This window comes from Manacus candei, unplaced genomic scaffold (assembly GCF_025592945.1).
Source record: "Manacus candei isolate 608988 ecotype Guabito, Panama unplaced genomic scaffold, ASM2559294v1 h1tg000028l, whole genome shotgun sequence".
Lineage (NCBI taxonomy): Eukaryota > Metazoa > Chordata > Aves > Passeriformes > Pipridae > Manacus > Manacus candei.
In genome coordinates this window covers 6,915,073-6,921,072 of record NW_026138076.1, presented here as the reverse complement: position 1 = coordinate 6,921,072, position 6,000 = coordinate 6,915,073, and the positions used below count along the sequence as shown (strand labels likewise).

The 6,000-nt window shown below is 47.8% G+C and overlaps 1 protein-coding gene across 9 annotated transcripts in view; it reads left to right on the top strand.

Moving 5' to 3' along the window:
* Window positions 1–520: 520 nt before the first annotated feature.
* Window positions 521–6,000, top strand: part of APBB2 (amyloid beta precursor protein binding family B member 2) — a 178,963-nt gene continuing 173,483 nt past the window's right edge. For 7 of the 9 annotated variants that reach the window (XM_051789951.1, XM_051789954.1, XM_051789948.1 and 4 more), the window contains exon 1: window positions 592–687. The gene's annotated coding sequence lies outside the window, so the exon portion shown is untranslated. The other 2 variants (XM_051789949.1, XM_051789950.1) reach the window with 2 other exon arrangements.

Below are 6,000 nucleotides of genomic sequence, written 5' to 3'. Positions count from 1 at the left end.
CTCTCTGGCTCTCATTATTGCTGGAGGAGCGCTGGAATACAGCAGGTGACATTTTGGGAGCGTAATTGCCACTGTCTCATCTTGATATGGGCATTACTACATCTGCCAAGCGTAAGCCAGACCCTTCTTTTCCCCTAAGGAGAAAACCCGATTTTTTTCTTTTTTTTTTTTTTTTTCAGGGGTAAACCTGCCTCACGCACAATCCCTACTCCTTCACAGAAGGACATCTGCTCTGGAGGCTGCCAGTGAGCTGTTGACTAAGAACCCCCAGTGCTGCTCCGCCGAGACCCCGCGACTCTGAGGTCTGGCGGGAGTCCGGGCCGGGCGCGAGGTCTGGCGAGGGTGCGGCGGGGCTGGAGCGGGGGCTGGAGCGGGGACCGGAGCGGGGGCCGGAGCGGGGACCGGAGCGGGGGCTGGAGCGGGGGCTGGAGCGGGGGCTGGCAGCGGGCACGGGCACACACAACGCGGCTCCGCAGCCCTTGCCCCGCCCGGCCGGCTCCCTGCGGGCCGCGGCTTTGGGCGGTGGCCGGGGCGGAGGGAGAGGAGGGGCGGCGGCGGCCGGCGGCCGGAATCGTTTCCTGGGTAAGCGCAGCGGGCTGGGAAGCGTTTCCGGAAGGCTGGCCGCATCCCGCAGCGGCTACGGGCGCCTCCGGGGAGGGCGGCGGAGCGGAGCGGAGCGGTGGGCAGGTGCGCTCGGCGGCGGGCCGGGAGGGAGGAGGAAGGGCGGGCAGCGCAGCGCAGCGTGTCCCGCGGCGGAGCCCTCGGTGCGCGGCCGCCCGCGGTGCCGCCGCCCCGGCCCGCTGCCCGAGGGAGCGGGCAGGAGGCCGGGGGAGGGTCCCGTCGCCCTTGCCCGGGGCGATTCCGGCGCATCCCCGCCTCGAGGGTGCGGGGCCGGGGCCGGCCGGCGGTCCGCTGCCTTCCCCCGGCGTGCAGGAGCGCTGCGGTGCTGCCGCTGCTGCTGCAGAGCTGGCTCCAGCCTGGGGCGAGCGTGGGCTCTGCGCCCGCGGGCGGCGAATAGCAGCGGCAGCCAGTCTGGTGCTGCTGATGGTGGTGCGGTAAAAAAGCCTGAAAAGTGTCAAAAGTGCCTGTAGAAGTACCTTTTAAAAATTGTTATTAGAACGGGCTTTTGCGAGTTCAGCTCTGCGATTAAATCGTAGTCGAGGGTTGCACGCGGGGTTGCAAATGGGAGCGTGCAAAAAAATACAGTCCTTGGAACAGAACATGGACTCCATGAATCCCACTTGGAAGTTGTCACGAATTTGCTTGGGTCCCAAGGCAGCGACAGAGCTACTTCTGCTTGCAGCTAGAGAGAGAGTGAATTCAGACAGATAAAATGGAAAGTGTAGTGGTTTGTATTTGTACTTCGTTGCTTTGCCTGCTTGTTTGCAATGATTTTTAATTCTTGGGTGGGCTTCTGCTTGCTGGGAAGAACAAGTGTAGTTCTTGGCTTTAAACTCAAAATAACTAAAATGAAGAAAAAAACGCAACCCTGAAGTGGTGATGGGCTTGTAGGCTTTTTGCATTGTGGATGCTGTTGGTAGCTGTACATGGTAAATGGTATCTGCAATCAGTTGTGCAGGATGACAGTATCTGCAGCAAGTTTCAATGCTTCACTAAAGGTCTGCTGTGTTGCCCCAGAAGCTGAGGTGTGGGTTGCTGCTGAGCTGCTGCAGCTTTGCTGTGTCCTCTGGCTCAACGGTGTGTTCCTCTAGTTCATTCTAGATCTGACATGTCATCGTCCTTCCATCTTATGCTCTAGTATGTTCTGAAAGACTGAGTTGTCTGCCTTGTGTTTAAAACTATTTTCTGCCTACATAATTGCATTTAGTTAAAATAAGTGTGCAGATGTCCTAGCACTTAAAGGGAGAAACATCCTCTTATGGTGACCTTGGGACAAAATCTTGGCTGATTAATTTCTTTGCCTGGAACAGTCATATGGAGTGTGGGTATTTTTGTTCTTCCTTTACTTTACAGCAATGAGTGTTTGATGGAATACTTTTTGGCTTGTATTTTTGGGATTTTTTTTTGCCACCTAGGGGAAATTGAGATCTGGAGAGGACTCTTTGGGATGAAGAATAATTTTTTCATGTATTAGGAAGAATATGTAACTTGGTAGTAACAAGGAGGAAGATTCTTGCCTCTGAAACAGCATGAGTGAATGTGCCTTTTCCAGCAAGAGAGTCGTCTAAGCAGTAGATTACAACTGTGGGAATCATTTGCTGGGAAATGGAATGCATGACTTGGAAACCTGTACTATTTCTTTTGTTTTTCAGTTCTGCAACTAAGTTGGGAACCAGTGACAAAACTGGTCATTTTTGGTGTGGTGTTGAGTAGGCTGTGCTGTGCTCTTCCTCAGGAGGGATGGTGACTTCCTTAGGAAATGCCTGAGGAGCCTAGAAAGGTCTGCTGCAGGGTTTAAGCTGAAGAGAGTGGTAACTTCAGGAGCTAGATAAAGGGGAATTTGAATACTTCAGATTGCCTGCTGTAAGAATTTTCTAGCAGAGATTGTGAAAAACTAAAATGAATCCTGGTAGTTGGTAGGTTGTGGTGAGCAATCAATCTGATTACATCTCCATCCGATAGCAAGCTCTGACCTAGGACGTGTGGTCACACTTGAACAAATCATCTGTGCTGAAAGCAAACTGTATGTCTTCCACTTGCTGGTGGAAGACAAAGTCTTGCCTTTGTTCCCTGCTGCAAGCAGGGAGATCCATTACTGAGAATGGTAGAGCAGGGCATGTGCTGGGTGCATTGGATCATTGTGGATCAAGCTGCTGCTGCCTTGCTGCTGTGGAGAAAGTAAAGGTAATGGTAGAGTGTGTTTGGCCAGGACACTGGCAGGAGGGGGGGTGGGATGGGTGCAAGCTCCTAGAGAGTGCCAGGCACAGGTTCTCTCACCTGTGCTGTGGGTGGGACAGGTGCAGACTGAAGCTGGAGAACAGAAATGCCTCCTATTCCATAGGACATGAGGAAAGCCCAGCTTGTTTAGCCTAGCAAATGAAGCCTGAGAAGGAATATGATTGCAGTCTGCAAATACAGCAGGGATATAAACACTAGAAAGGGCAAGGAGCTATTTAAGCTAAAGAACAATGTTGGCATGAGAACAAATAGATATAAACTGGCATGAATAAACTTAAGTTGGAATTTACACAGTTTCTTCCCTAAATGGACTGAGGTTCTAGAACTACCTTCAAGTGGGATAAATGGAAACAAGCCCCTTAGCTGGCTCTTGAGGATATACTGAGGAAGTCTGTATTGTGTGCTTGGCTGTGGCAGTAGGAAATAAGGCTTGGTGACTCAGGAAAAGCTTTTCCGTATGTCTGAGTTAACATAGATTTTCTGCGCTAGAGTTTCTTATTTTTAAAACCTGACATTCAAAACTGGCATAAAAATGCTTGCTTTACAATTTGTATTGCTGCATAGAAAGGATTGCAGTGTGCTTAGTGGCGACTTTCTGAAATGTTTTGCATGTTAGTTTTTTTCCCCCCTGCAAAATAATGTGTTGTCTAACAGCTGCATGTAATTGTGTGGAAAATCCTTTTTCTTTAAATCAAAACTGTGCAAAAGAAGACTGTATGTTTGTGCGTGTGAGCTGCTTGAGCTTACTAACCTTCAGGTTAAAAAATGAACTGCAGCAAACCTCCCTCCCATATAAGTAATTCATAAATCCTCTCAAGAAAGATAAAAAGCAGTTCTTGGGGGGCTGTACAGCAGACTCAGATGCTGTGAACTGAGACCAGTGCTCCAAGCTATGCTGTGACTGGAAGACTGGAATAAATGAAGTTAAAGCAAATTTGAAAACAAGTCTAGTTGAGCTAGTTGTGCATGGGATTTGTCTCAATTTGCTGTCATGCAGAATAGCTGAGTTATCTGGCATGGTGGTTGCAGTAGTTGAACTTGTGTAAAGTCTGTAGTTGACTCTAAAAATATCGTGTGTGCAGCGTGGAATACAACCAGCTGTGGATGCTGTATAATGGGTACTGTGACTGTCAGCAGTACCTGACTGCTTCTCAGAGATGTAGTAAGTATAGAAATGAAAGAGCAACTATTATGGGCCAAAGCAAGGGTCTCTTGCCATCAGGAGGGATGAGGGGCTCTTTCTTGCTGACTTATACTTTAGGCTGATCTATTCCCTGCTGAAATCAGATGTGAGAAAATAATGGAGAGGTGGAAATGGGTACATTTATGATGTGCTTCTTTGGCTCTGTGACTCACATCCCTTTTGTAGGGAAAAGGAGACCTTGGGACGTGTATAGCTAATGCATGAGGCTGCAGTTCCTGTTCTTGCTTCTCCAAGCAAGCTTCTCCAAGCCTCTTCCTGAGCTTACAGGTGTTTTTTTTTTATTTATAGCTTTCCTATCTGGTGCCCTGCAAAGGAATGGGATCTTCTTGTCAGTCTCCTCCTGCCTCTCTCCGTGGGCTGGTGGGATCCAGACTCAGTGACCAGTATCTTGGCACCTCTGTGCTCTGTACCTGTTTCTCTTTCCTTGTCTCAGTATGGCTTTGTGCAGGCAGGGGAGTAATCCATGCTGTCCCCAGAGATTTAAGGAGCAGAGGGTGTTGTTGGGATGCTCTGTGTGGTGTCCTGCTTTAGTTTCCTAATTTTTTTTTCCTTCTTCAGCCTGCTCCCTTTTTAATTCGTTGTTTTCTGCAACATTTCTTTTTTTTTCCCCTCTCCATGTAAGCAGATATCCAAGGAAAAATAAGAACAGGATGCCCTTATTCAAAACCTCCTCTATAGATACTATCTGAACCTCTCTCTGTTCTCAGCTTGGCATTGCCAGAGTTAGGTGCAAACTTTCCCTGTTTCAAAGCATTTTTGGTTCCAAATGCATATCTGCTCTGTCTGCAGCCTCCTGGGACCTTGTTGCAGCCCTTATGGCCTTTGGCCAGGAGTGCTGCTTCTCTGTGGGTCTGCTTCTGGCTGTGTAAGGAATTCCCTCCTTCTGCTTGGCTTCCTTCATGTGGTGACTCTTAGCTCTTCTGTGGCAGAGATGGTTAGTGATCCTGTACTTATGCCATTCAGGATTTTGTAGGCCTCTGTCTTCCTCATCAGGTTGCCTTTTGACCTGCCTGAAGAATTGCCTACTTGGATATTCTTTGTCTGGAAACCATTCTGGACCATGAGCAACCTCTTCCAGGAGTTGATCCTAGTTCTACTTGTCACTTTAGGATGGGAGGATCAGGGCTGTATACAGTTTTCAACATGTAGGTGAGGTTTGGGGCTATACAGGGAAATAACCATGTTTTGGTTTCTTTCTTAGTGATTTGTAATGTTTGATTTGCTTTTTGGAGATTTACTAGAGAGTTAATTTCTTGAATCTGTGAAACTGAAATGTCAAGATGTTTTTTAGGAGTACGGTCAGTTTGGAATCCCACAGTGATGTATAGACATGGTCATGTCTTTCCCACGTGCATCTTCTTACATTTCTTGTGTTTATTTGCATTAGCTTTCCTCTGCACCCTTACTGACTCAGTCTCCCACAGGAGATTGTGCAATTTTTCACATCCTGACCTTTCTACCATAATACATTTTTTTATCATCACACTTCCTCAACTCACTGTTCATCCTCCTTTCCTTGTCTCATGAATGTGTCAAGCAGCCAAAGCCTGAGCATATGTCTCTGCCAAACTTCATTGGTAACTTCTGTTCATTCAGAGAACAGACAGTTTACTCTTACCTTATCCTCCTTCTATTTTTCAGCCATCTATCTCCCCACATAGGACCTTTACTTATTTCTGTCTGCCTTATTTCCCCAAGAAAGCCTTCAGTTTTTTGGTAAGGGATATGGTTGATGTCCTTTTGGAAGTTCACATGGGTCAGAAGGAATGGGTGTACCTTGTCCACATTTGGCACCTTTGAAGAACTTGGAAAGGACATCTCTCTGTACAAACTGTACTGAGTCTTGTACAATAGACAGTTTATCCAGATGACCAAATACTCTCTTTTTATCATTAGCATCAGTTGAGTTAATTAGTATCCCAGTAGAGGTGTTAGTC